The sequence below is a fragment of the Rutidosis leptorrhynchoides genome, chromosome 7, assembly GCF_046630445.1.
Source record: "Rutidosis leptorrhynchoides isolate AG116_Rl617_1_P2 chromosome 7, CSIRO_AGI_Rlap_v1, whole genome shotgun sequence".
Lineage (NCBI taxonomy): Eukaryota > Viridiplantae > Streptophyta > Magnoliopsida > Asterales > Asteraceae > Rutidosis > Rutidosis leptorrhynchoides.
This window is the reverse complement of record NC_092339.1, coordinates 297096168-297110650: the sequence shown is the minus strand read 5'-3', so window position 1 is coordinate 297110650 and position 14483 is coordinate 297096168.

The following is a 14483-nucleotide window of genomic DNA, read 5'->3' as shown; positions in this document are numbered from 1 at the left end:
GAAAACTTGGAAGTAAACTTGCAATCTTGGAAGTATTCTTGATTTTATGAAACTAGAACTTTTGGAATTTATGAAGAACACTTAGAACTTGAAGATAGAACTTGAGAGAGATCAATTAGATGAAGAAAATTGAAGAATGAAAGTGTTTGTAGGTGTTTTTGGTCGTTGGTGTATGGATTAGATATAAAGGATATGTAATTTTGTTTTCATGTAAATAAGTCATGAATGATTACTCATATTTTTGTAATTTTATGAGATATTTCATGCTAGTTGCCAAATGATGGTTCTCACATGTTTTAGGTGACTCACATGGGCTGCAAAGAGCTGATCATTGGAGTGTATATACCAATAGTACATACATCTAAATGCTGTGTATTGTACGAGTACGAATACGGGTGCATACGAGTAGATTTGTTGATGAAATTGAACGATGATGTAATTGTAAGCATTTTTGTTAAGTAGAAGTATTTTGATAAGTGTCTTAAAGTTTTTCAAAAGTGTATGAATATATATTAAAACACTACATGTATATACATTTTAACTGAGTCGTTAAGTCATCGTTAGTCGTTACATGTAAATGTTGTTTTGAAACCTTTAGGTTAACGATCTTGTTAAATGTTGTTAACCCAATGTTTATAATATCAAATGAGATTTTAAATTATTATATTATCATGATATTATGATGTACGAATATCTCTTAATATGATATATATAGATTAAATGTCGTTACAACGATAATCGTTACATATATGTCTCGTTTCAAAATCATTAAGTTAGTAGTCTTATTTTTACATATGTAGTTCATTGTTAATACACTTAATGATATATTTACTTATAATTTAACATAATTAACCAAGTGTATCAATATATTAATATGATTCATATGCACCTAGTAAGACGTTATAACGATAATCGTTATATATATCGTTTTCGAGTTTCTTAATTTAATAGTCTCATTTTTATGTATATAACTCATTGTTAAAATACCTAATGAGATACATAATTATAATAAAATCATGTTAACTATATATATAACCATATATATGTCATCGTATAGTTTTTACAAGTTTTAACGTTCGTGAATCACCGGTCAACTTGGGTGGTCATTTATCTATATGAAACCTATTCCAATTAATCAAGTCTTAATAAGTTTGATTGCTTAACATGTTGGAAACACTTAATCATGTAAATATAAATTTCATTTAATATATATAAACATGGAAAAGTTCGGGTCACAACAGTACCTACCCGTTAAATAAATTTCGTCCCGAAATTTTAAGCTGTTGAAAGTGTTGACGAATCTTCTAGAAATAGATGCGGGTATTTCTTCTTCATCTGATCTTCACGCTCCTAGGTGAACTCGGATCCTCTACGAGCATTCCATTGAACCTTAACAATCGGTATCTTGTTTTGTTTAAGTCTCTTAACCTCACGATCCATTATTTCAACGGGTTCTTCAATGAATTGAAGTTTTTCATTGATTTGGATTTCGTCCAACGGAATAGTGAGATCTTCTCTAGCAAAACATTTCTTCAAATTTGAGATGTGGAAAGTGTTATGTACAGCCGCGAGTTGTTGAGGTAGCTCCAGTTGGTAAGCTACTGGTCCGACACGATCTATAATCTTGAATGGTCCAATGTACCTTGGATTTAGTTTCCCCCGTTTACCAAATCGAACAACGCCTTTCCAAGGTGAAACCTTAAGCATGACCATTTCTCCAATTTCAAACTCTATATCTTTTCTTTTACTGTCCGCGTAGCTCTTTTGTCAACTCTGGGCGGTTTTCAATCTTTGTTGAATTTGGATGATTTTCTCGGTAGTTTCTTGTATTATCTCCGGACCCGTAATCTGTCTATCCCTCACTTCATTCCAACAAATCGGAGACCTGCACTTTCTATCATAAAATGCCTCAAACGGCGCCATCTCAATACTAGAATGATAACTGTTATTGTAGGAAAATTCTGCTAACGGTAGGTGTCGATCCCAACTGTTTCCGAAATCAATAACACATGCTCGTAGCATGTCTTCAAGCATTTGTATCGTCTTTTCACTCTGCCCATCAGTTTGTGGATGATAGGCAGTACTCATGTCTAGACGAGTTCCTAATGCTTGCTGTAATGTCTGCCAAAATCTTGAAATAAATCTGCCATCCCTATCAGAGATAATAGAGATTGGTATTCCATGTCTGGAGACGACTTCCTTCAAATACAGCCGTGCTAACTTATCCATCTTGTCATCTTCTCTTATTGGCAGGAAGTGTGCTGATTTGGTGAGACGATCAACTATTACCCAAATAGTATCAAAACCACTTGCAGTCCTTGTCAATTTAGTGATGAAATCCATGGTAATGTTTTCCCATTTCCATTCCGGGATTTCGGGTTGTTGAAGTAGACCTGATGGTTTCTGATGCTCAGCTTTGACCTTAGAACACGTCAAACATTCTCCTACGTATTTAGCAACATCGGCTTTCATACCCGGCCACCAAAAATGTTTCTTGAGATCCTTGTACATCTTCCCCATTCCAGGATGTATTGAGTATCTGGTTTTATGAGCTTCTCTAAGTACCATTTCTCTCATATCTCCAAATTTTGGTACCAAATCCTTTCAGCCCTATACCGGGTTCCGTCTTCCCGAATATTAAGATGCTTCTCCGATCCTTTAAATTTCCCTCTTTTAAAACTCCTTGTTACGCCTCCTTTATTTAAGTAGTAAGGTTATTGTGAATCATTATATTCATAGATTTTACTCGAATGGGTTCTCTGTCCTTCCTGCTCAAGGTGTCGGCTACCACATTTGCCTTCCCCGGGTGGTAACGAATCTAAAAGTCGTAATCATTCAACAATTCAATCCACCTACGCTGCCTCATATTCAGTTGTTTCTAATTAAATATGTGTTGAAGACTTTTGTGGGCGGTATTTATAATACTTTTGACCCCATATGAGTAGTGCCTCCAAGTCTTTAATGCAAAAACAACCGCGCCTAATTCCAAATCATGCGTCGTATAATTTTGTTCATGAATCTTCAATTGTCTAGACGCATAAGCAATCACCTTCGTTCATTGCATTAATACACAACCAAGACCTTGCTTTGATGCGTCACAATAAATCACAAAATCATCATTCCCTTCAAGCAATGACAATATAGGTGCCGAGTTAGCTTTTTCTTCAATAACTGAAACGCTTTCTCTTGTTCATCCTTCCATTCAAATTTCTTCCCTTTATGCGTTAATGCAGTCAAGGGTTTTGCTATTCTGGAAAAGTCTTGGATGAACCTTCTGTAGTAACCAGCTAGTCCTAAAAACTGGCATATGTGTTTCAGAGTTTTCGGGGTTTTCCACTTTTCAATAGTTTCTATCTTTGCCGGATCCACCTTAATACCTTCTTTGTTCACTATGTGACCGAGGAATTGAACTTCTTCCAACCAAAATGCACACTTTGAAAATTTAGCGTACAATTCTTCCTTCCTCAATACTTCTAACACCTTTCTCAAATGTTCACCGTGTTCTTGGTTATTCTTTGAGTAAATAAGTATGTCATCAATGAAAACAATGACAAACTTGTCAAGGTATGGTCCACACACTCGGTTCATAAGGTCCATGAACACAGCTGGTGCATTAGTTAAACCAAACGGCATGACCATAAACTCGTAATGACCGTAACGTGTTCTGAAAGCAGTCTTTGGAATATCATCTTCTTTCACCCGCATTTGATGATACCCGGAACGTAAGTCAATCTTTAAATAAATAGACGAGCCTTGTAGTTGATCAAATAAGTCGTCGATTCTCGGTAGTGGGTAGCGGTTCTTGATGGTAAGTTTGTTTAACTCTCGGTAGTCGATACACAACCTAAATGTACCATCTTTCTTCTTGACAAACAAAACAGGAGCTCCCCACGGTGATGTGCTTGGTCGAATGAAACCACGCTCTAAAAGTTCTTGTAATTGGCTTTGCAGTTCTTTCATCTCGCTGGGTGCGAGTCTGTAAGGAGCACGAGCTATTGGTGCAGCTCCTGGTACAAGATCTATTTGAAATTCAACGGATCGATGTGGGGGTAATCCCGGTAATTCTTTCGGAAATACATCGGGAAATTCTTTTGTGACGGGAACATCATTGACGCTCTTTTCTTCAGTTTGTACTTTCTCGACGTGTGCTAGAACAGCATAGCAACCTTTTCTTATTAGTTTTTGTGCCTTCAAATTACTAATAAGATGTAGCTTCGTGTTGCCCTTTTCTCCGTACACCATTAAGGGTTTTCCTTTTTCTCGTATAATGCGAATTGCATTTTTGTAACAAACGATCTCTGCTTTCACTTCTTTCAACCAGTCCATACCGATTATCACATCAAAACTCCCTAACTCTACTGGTATCAAGTCAATCTTAAATGTTTCGCTAACCAGTTTAATTTCTCGATTCCGACATATATTATCTGCTGAAATTAATTTAACATTTGCTAATTCAAGTAAAAATTTACTATCCAAAGGCGTCAATGGACAACTTAATTTAGCACAAAAATCTCTACTCATATAGCTTCTATCTGCACCCGAATCAAATAAAACGTAAGCAGATTTATTGTCAATAAGAAACGTACCCGTAACAAGCTCCGGGTCTTCCTGTGCCTCTGCCGCATTAATATTGAAAAATCTTCCGCGGCCTTGTCCATTCGTGTTCTCCTGGTTCGGGCAATTTCTAATAATGTGGCCCGGTTTTCCACATTTATAACAAACTACATTGGCATAACTTGCTCCGACACTACTTGCTCCGCCATTACTCGTTCCGACACCATTTGTTCCTTTCATTCTGTTAACCTCTGGTCTGTAGACCTCACATTTCGCCACGCTATGACCATTTCTTTTACACTTGTTGCAAAATTTGGTGCAGAACCCCGAGTGATACTTTTCACACCTTTGGCATAGCTGCTTCTGATTGTTGTTGTTGTTGTTGCGGTTATTATTGTTGTTGGGATGATTGTTGAAATGTCCCGTTCTTATTGATTAAAAACGTTCCATATTAATTGATTTCGTTGCGAGGTTTTGACCTCTATATGAGACGTTTTTCAAAGACTGCATTCATTTTAAAACAAACCATAACCTTTATTTCATCAATGAAGGTTTAAAAGGCTTTACGTAGATTATCAAATAATGATAATCTAAAATATCTTGTTTACACACGACCATTACATAATGGTTTACAATACAAATATGTTACAACAAAATAAGTTTCTTGAATGCAGTTTTTACACAATATCATACAAGCATGGACTCCAAATCTCGTCCTTATTTAAGTATGCGACAGCGGAAGCTCTTAATAATCACCTGAGAATAAACATGCTTAAAACGTCAACAAAAATGTTGGTGAGTTATAGGTTTAACCTATATATATCAAATCATAATAATAGACCACAAGATTTCATATTTCAATACACATCCCATACATAGAGATAAAAGTCATTCATATGGTGAACACCTGGTAACCGACATTAACAAGATGCATATATAAGAATATCCCCATCATTCCGGGACACCCTTCGGATATGATATAAATTTCGAAGTACTAAAGCATCCGGTACTTTGGATGGGGTTTGTTAGGCCCAATAGATCTATCTTTAGGATTCGCGTCAATTAGGGTGTCTGTTCCCTAATTCTTAGATTACCAGACTTAATAAAAAGGGGCATATTCGATTTCGATAATTCAACCATAGAATGTAGTTTCACGTACTTGTGTCTATTTTGTAAATCATTTATAAAACCTGCATGTATTCTCATCCCAAAAATATTAGATTTTAAAAGTGGGACTATAACTCACTTTCACAGATTTTTACTTCGTCGGGAAGTAAGACTTGGCCACTGGTTGATTCACGAACCTATAACAATATATACATATATATCAAAGTATGTTCAAAATATATTTACAACACTTTTAATATATTTTGATGTTTTAAGTTTATTAAGTCAGTTGTCCTCGTTAGTAACCTACAACTAGTTGTCCACAATTAGATGTACAGAAATAAATCGATAAATATTATCTTGAATCAATCCACGACCCAGTGTATACGTATCTCAGTATTGATCACAACTCAAACTATATATATTTTGGAATCAACCTCAACCCTGTATAGCTAACTCCAACATTCACATATAGAGTGTCTATGGTTGTTCCGAAATATATATAGATGTGTCGACATGATAGGTCGAAACATTGTATACGTGTCTATGGTATCTCAAGATTACATAATATACAATACAAGTTGATTAAGTTATGGTTGGAATAGATTTGTTACCAATTTTCACGTAGCTAAAATGAGAAAAATTATCCAATCTTGTTTTACCCATAACTTCTTCATTTTAAATCCGTTTTGAGTGAATCAAATTGCTATGGTTTCATATTGAACTCTATTTTATGAATCTAAACAGAAAAAGTATAGGTTTATAGTCAGAAAAATAAGTTACAAGTCGTTTTTGTAAAGGTAGTCATTTCAGTCGAAAGAACGACGTCTAGATGACCATTTTAGAAAACATACTTCCACTTTGAGTTTAACCATAATTTTTGGATATAGTTTCATGTTCATAATAAAAATCATTTTCTCAGAATAACAACTTTTAAATCAAAGTTTATCATAGTTTTTAATTAACTAACCCAAAACAGCCCGCGGTGTTACTACGACGGCGTAAATCCGGTTTTACGGTGTTTTTCGTGTTTCCAGGTTTTAAATCATTAAGTTAGCATATCATATAGATATAGAACATGTGTTTAGTTGATTTTAAAAGTCAAGTTAGAAGGATTAACTTTTGTTTGCGAACAAGTTTAGAATTAACTAAACTATGTTCTAGTGATTACAAGTTTAAACCTTCGAATAAGATAGCTTTATATGTATGAATCGAATGATGTTATGAACATCATTACTACCTTAAGTTCCTTGGATAAACCTACTGGAAAAGAGAAAAATGGATCTAGCTTCAACGGATCCTTGGATGGCTCGAAGTTCTTGAAGCAGAATCATGACACGAAAACAAGTTCAAGTAAGATCATCACTTGAAATAAGATTGTTATAGTTATAGAAATTGAACCAAAGTTTGAATATGATTATTACCTTGTATTAAAATGATAACCTACTGTAAGAAACAAAGATTTCTTGAGGTTGGATGATCACCTTACAAGATTGGAAGTGAGCTAGCAAACTTCAAAGTATTCTTGATTTTATGTAACTAGAACTTGTAAAATATATGAAGAACACTTAGAACTTGAAGATAGAACTTGAGAGAGATCAATTAGATGAAGAAAATTGAAGAATGAAAGTGTTTGTAGGTGTTTTTGGTCGTTGGTGTATGGATTAGATATAAAGGATATGTAATTTTGTTTTCATGTAAATAAGTCATGAATGATTACTCATATTTTTGTAATTTTATGAGATATTTCATGCTAGTTGCCAAATGATGGTTCCCACATGTTTTAGGTGATTCACATGGGCTGCTAAGAGCTGATCATTGGAGTGTATATACCAATAGTACATACATCTAAAAGCTGTGTATTGTACGAGTACTAATACGGGTGCATACGAGTAGAATTGTTGATGAAACTGAACGAGGATGTAATTGTAAGCATTTTTGTTAAGTAGAAGTATTTTGATAAGTGTATTAAAGTCTTTCAAAAGTGTATGAATACATATTAAAACACTACATGTATATACATTTTAACTGAGTCGTTAAGTCATCGTTAGTCGTTACATGTAAATGTTGTTTTAAAACCTTTAGGTTAACGATCTTGTTGAATGTTGTTAACCCATTGTTTATTATAACAAATGAGATGTTAAATTATTATATTATCATGATATTATGATATGTAATATATCTTAGTATGATGTATATACAGTTAAATGTCGTTACAACGATAATCGTTACATATATGTCTCGTTTCGAAATCATTAAGTTAGTAGTCTTATTTTTACATATGTATTTCATTGTTAATACACTTAATAATATATTTACTTATCATTTAACATAATTAACCAAGTGTATCAATATCTTAATATGATTCATATGTACCTAGTAAGACGTTGTTATAACGATAATCGTTATATATATCGTTTTCGAGTTTCTTAAATTAATAGTCTCATTTTTATGTATATAACTCATTGTTAAAATACCTAATGAGATACATACTTATAATAAAAACATGTTAACTATATATATAACCATATATATGTCATCGTATAGTTTTTACAAGTTTTAACGTTCGTGAATCACCGGTCAACTTGGGTGGTCAATTGTCTATATGAAACATATTTCAATTAATCAAGTCTTAACAAGTTTGATTGCTTAACATGTTGGAAACATTTAATCATGTAAATATCAATCTCAATTAATATATATAAACATGGAAAAGTTCGGGTCACTACAGTACCTACCCGTTAAATAAATTTCGTCCCTAAATTTTAAGCTGTTGAAGGTGTTGACGAATCTTCTGGAAATAGATGCGGGTATTTCTTCTTCATCTGATCTTCATGCTCCCAGGTAAACTCGGGTCCTCTACGAGCATTCCATCGAACCTTAACAATTGGTATCTTGTTTTTCTTAAGTCTTTTAACCTCACGATCCATTATTTCGACGGGTTCTTCGATGAATTGAAGTTTTTCGTTGATTTGGATTTCATCTAACGGAATAGTGAGATCTTCTTTAGCAAAACATTTCTTCAAATTCGAGACGTGGAAAGTGTTATGTACAGCCGCGAGTTGTTGAGGTAAATCAAGTCGGTAAGCTACTGGTCCGACACGATCAATAATCTTGAATGGTCCAATATACCTTGGATTTAATTTCCCTCGTTTACCAAATCGAACAACGCCTTTCCAAGGTGCAACTTTAAGCATGACCATCTCTCCAATTTCAAATTCTATATCCTTTCTTTTAATGTCAGCGTAGCTCTTTTGTCGACTTTGTGCGGTTTTCAACCGTTGTTGAATTTGGATGATCTTCTCGGTAGTTTCTTGTATAATCTCCGGACCCGTAATCTGTCTATCCCCCACTTCACTCTAACAAATTGGAGACCTGCACTTTCTACCATAAAGTGCTTCAAACGGCGCCATCTCAATGCTTGAATGGTAGCTGTTGTTGTAGGAAAATTCTGCTAACGGTAGATGTCGATCCCAACTGTTTCCGAAATCAATAACACATGCTCGTAGCATGTCTTCAAGCGTTTGTATCGTCCTTTCGCTCTGCCCATCAGTTTGTGGATGATAGGCAGTACTCATGTCTAGACGAGTTCCTAATGCTTGCTGTAATGTCTGCCAGAATCTTGAAATAAATCTGCCATCCCTATCAGAGATAATAGAGATTGGTATTCCATGTCTGGAGACGACTTCCTTCAAATACAGTCGTGCTAACTTCTCCATCTTGTCATCTTCTCTTATTGGTAGGAAGTGTGCTGATTTGGTGAGACGATCAACTATTACCCAAATAGTATCAAAACCACTTGCAGTCCTTGGCAATTTAGTGATGAAATCCATGGTAATGTTTTCCCATTTCCATTCCGGGATTTTGGGTTGTTGAAGTAGACCTGATGGTTTCTGATGCTCAGATTTGACCTTAGAACACGTCAAACATTCTCCTACGTATTTAGCAACATCGGCTTTCATACCCGACCACCAAAAATGTTTCTTGAGATCCTTGTACATCTTCCCCATTCCAGGATGTATTGAGTATCTGGTTTTATGAGCTTCTCTATGTACCATTTCTCTCATATCTCCAAATTTTGGTACCCAAATCCTTTCAGCCCTATACCGGGTTCCGTCTTCCTGAATATTAAGATGCTTCTCCGATCCTTTGGGTATTTCATCCTTTAAATTTCCCTCTTTTAAAACTCCTTGTTGCGCCTCCTTTATTTGAGTAGTAAGGTTATTATGAATCATTATATTCATAGATTTTACTCGAATGGGTTCTCTGTCCTTCCTGCTCAAGGCATCGGCTACCACATTTGCCTTCCCCGGATGGTAACGAATCTCAAAGTCGTAATCATTCAACAATTCAATCCACCTACGCTGCCTCATATTCAGTTGTTTCTGATTAAATATGTGTTGAAGACTTTTGTGGTCGGTATATATAATACTTTTGACCCCATATGAGTAGTGCCTCCAAGTCTTTAATGCAAAAACAACCGCTCCTAATTACAAATCATGCATCGTATAATTTTGTTCGTGAATCTTCAATTGTCTAGACGCATAAGCAATCACCTTCGTTCGTTGCATTAATACACAACCGAGACCTTGCTTTGATGCGTCACAATAAATCACAAAATCATCATTCCCTTCAGGCAATGACAATATAGGTGCCGTAGTTAGCTTTTTCTTCAATAACTGAAACGCTTTCTCTTGTTCATCATTCCATTCAAATTTCTTCCCTTTATGTGTTAATGCAGTCAAGGGTTTTGCTGTTCTGGAAAAGTCTTGGATGAACCTTCTGTAGTAACCAGCTAGTCCTAAAAACTGGCGTATGTGTTTCGGACTTTTCGGGGTTTCCCACTTTTCAACAGTTTCTATCTTTGCCGGATCCACCTTAATACCTTCTTTGTTCACTATGTGACCGAGGAATTGAACTTCTTCCAACCAAAATGCACACTTTGAAAACTTAGCGTACAATTCTTCCTTCCTCAATACTTCTAACACCTTTCTCAAATGTTCACCGTGTTCTTGGTCATTCTTTGAGTAAATAAGTATGTCATCAATGAAAACAATGACAAACTTGTCAAGGTATGGTCCACACACTCGGTTCATAAGGTCCATGAACACAGCTGGTGCATTAGTTAAGCCAAACGGCATGACCATAAACTCGTAATGACCGTAACGTGTTCTGAAAGCAGTCTTTGGAATATCATCTTCTTTTACCCGCATTTGATGATACCCGGAACGTAAGTCAATCTTTGAATAAACAGACGAGCCTTGTAGTTGATCAAATAAGTCATCAATTCTCGGTAGTGGGTAGCGGTTCTTGATGGTAAGTTTGTTCAACTCTCGGTAGTCGATACACAACCTGAATGTACCATCTTTCTTCTTGACAAACAAAACAGGAGCTCCCCACGGTGATGTGCTTGGTCGAATGAAACCACGCTCTAAAAGTTCTTGTAATTGGCTTTGCAGTTCTTTCATCTCGCTGGGTGCGAGTCTGTAAGGAGCACGAGCTATTGGTGCAGCTCCTGGTACAAGATCTATTTGAAATTCAACAGATCGATGTGGGGGTAATCCCGGTAATTCTTTCGGAAATACATCGGGAAATTCTTTTGCAATGGGAACATCATTGATGCTCTTTTCTTCAGTTTGTACTTTCTCGACGTGTGCTAGAACAGCATAGCAACCTTTTCTTATTAGTTTTTGTGCCTTCAAATTACTAATAAGATGTAGCTTCGTGTTGTCCTTTTCTCCGTACACCATTAAGGGTTTTCCTTTTTCTCGTATAATGCGAATTGCATTTTTGTAACAGACGATCTCTGCTTTCACTTCTTTTAACCAGTCCATACCGATTATCACATCAAAACTCCCTAACTCTACTGGTATCAAATCAATCTTAAATGTTTCGCTAACCAGTTTAATTTCTCGATTCCGACATATATTATCTGCTGAAATTAATTTACCATTTGCTAATTTGAGTAAAAATTTACTATCCAAAGGCGTCAATGGACAACTTAATTTAGCACAAAAATCTCTACTCATATAGCTTCTATCCGCACCCGAATCAAATAAAACGTAAGCAGATTTATTGTCAATAAGAAACGTACCCGTAACAAGCTCCGGGTCTTCCTGTGCCTCTGCCGCATTAATATTGAAAACTCTTCCGCGGCCTTGTCCATTCGTGTTCTCCTGGTTCGGGCAATTTCTAATAATGTGGCCCGGTTTTCCACATTTATAACAAACTACATTGGCATAACTTGCTCCTACACTACTTGCTCCGCCATTACTCGTTCCGACACCATTTGTTCCTTTCGTTCTATTAACCCCTGGTCCGTAGACCTCACACTTCGCCGCGCTATGACCATTTCTTTTACACTTGTTGCAAAATTTGGTGCAGAACCCTGAGTGATACTTTTCACACCTTTGGCATAGCTGCTTCTGATTGTTGTTGTTGTTGCGGTTATTATTGTTGTTGGGATGATTGTTGTAGTTGCTATTGTTGTTGTTGTTGTTGTTGTTGTTGTTGTTGTTGTTGTTGTTGTTGTTGGGCCGTTTGTTGTAGTTGCGATTGATGTTGCGATTGTTGGGATAATTGTTGCGATTATTGTTGTAATTGTTGTTGTTGTTGTATTGGTGATTCTTATCACCGTTTTCCTCCCACTTTCTTTTGACTTGCTTCACATTGGCCTCTTCAGCAGTCTGTTCTTTAATTCTTTCTTCAATCTGGTTCACTAGTTTGTGAGCCATTCTACATGCCTGTTGTATGGAGGCGGGCTCGTGTGAACTTATATCTTCTTGGATTCTTTCCGGTAATCCTTTCACAAACGCGTCGATCTTCTCTTCCTCATCTTCGAATGCTCCCGGACACAATAGGCACAATTCTGTGAATCGTCTTTCGTACGTGGTAATATCAAATCCTTGGGTTCGTAACCCTCTAAGTTCTGTCTTGAGCTTATTGACCTCGGTTCTGGGACGGTACTTCTCGTTCATCAAGTGCTTGAATGCTGACCACGGTAGTGCGTACGCATCGTCTTGTCCCACTTGCTCTAGATAGGTATTCCACCATGTTAACGCAGAACCTGTGAAGGTATGCGTAGCGTACTTCACTTTGTCCTCTTCAGTACACTTACTTATGGCAAACACCGATTCGACCTTCTCGGTCCACCGTTTCAATCCGATCGGTCCTTCGGTTCCATCAAATTCTAAAGGTTTGCAGGCAGTGAATTCTTTATAGGTGCATCCTACACGATTTCCTGTACTGCTAGATCCAAGGTTATTGTTGGTATGTAGCGCAGCCTGTACTGCGGCAATGTTTGAAGCTAGAAAAGTACGGAATTCCTCTTCATTTATATTCACGGTGTGTCGAGTAGTCGGTGCCATTTCCTTCAAAATAGTCAAATGGAACAAGTTAATCATACAGAATATTAAGAGTAGTTAATAGTATTTTGTAGCATAATATGAACTCATTTATAAAAGCTTTTTCTTCATATTAGCGTTTTATAAGTTTAAATTCGGGTAGTACCTACCCGTTAAGTTCATACTTAGTAGCTAACATACAATTCAACTACTACAATTCTATATGAAAAACTGATTATAATAATATTTCGCGTTCAAACTTTTACATAATATTTTACAAACATACAATACCGCTTATTTTACATATAGCATGAAATATAGCACACAATAAATTTGATACAAGATGGTTGTGAAGATAATTCTAGCTAGTACACAAGTCGTTCAGCAAAAGCAATAAAGACACGTAATTCATACGTCCAGAAACAAGTCATGCATTCTGGTTTTACTAGGATTACTTCCCATCCTTGGTCTTGTGGAACATAACCGTTATGGCCGTTGATAAGACAGCGTGTTGTAACGTCGTCAAAGGGACGAGGGTTACGTAATGTCCAACAGTCCCGTAACAATATAAAAACCTCATTTCTTACCCCAATTACCGACTCCGTCACTTGTGGGAACGTTTTGTTTAATAGTTGTAGCCCAATGTTCTTGTTCTCACTTTGGTGAGAAACGAACATTACTAATCCGTAAGCATAACATGCTTCTTTATGTTGCATGTTAGCTGCTTTTTCTAAATCACGAAGTCCAATATTCGGATATTTTGAGTCAAAATAATTTCTTAACCCATTGCGTAAAATAGCATTTGGGTTCCCCGCAATATATGCGTCAAAGTAAACACATCGTAACTTATGGATTTCCCAATGTGATATCCCCCATCTTTCGAACGAAAGCCTTTTATAAACCAAGGCATTCTTGGAACTTTCTTCGAATGTCTTACAAACTGATCTCGCCTTAAATAGTTGTGCCGCAGAATTCTGACCGACTCTAGACAAGATTTCATCAATCATGTCTCCAGGTAGGTCTCTTAAAATATTGGGTTGTCTATCCATTTTGTGTTTTTATACTGTAAAATAGACAAGAGTTAGATTCATAACAAAAATACTTATTAATACAAGAAATTTTTACATATATCATAAAGCATAAGCACACTATATTACATATATTACACCACACGAATACAACTATCTTATTCCGACTCGCTCGTTTCTTCTTGTTCGGTTTTGGTTCGTTTTGCCAAGTTTCTAGGGATATATGATGTTCCCCTAATACGAGCCGTCGTTGTCCACATTGGTTTAGAAAAACCTGGTGGTTTAGAGGTTCCCGGGTCATTGTTACAACTTAAGGACTTCGGGGGTTGACGATACATATAAAGTTCATCGGGGTTGGAATTAGATTTCTCTATTTTTATGCCCTTTCCCTTATTATTTTCTTTTGCCTTTTTAAATTCATTTGGGGTAATTTCTATAACATCATCGGAAT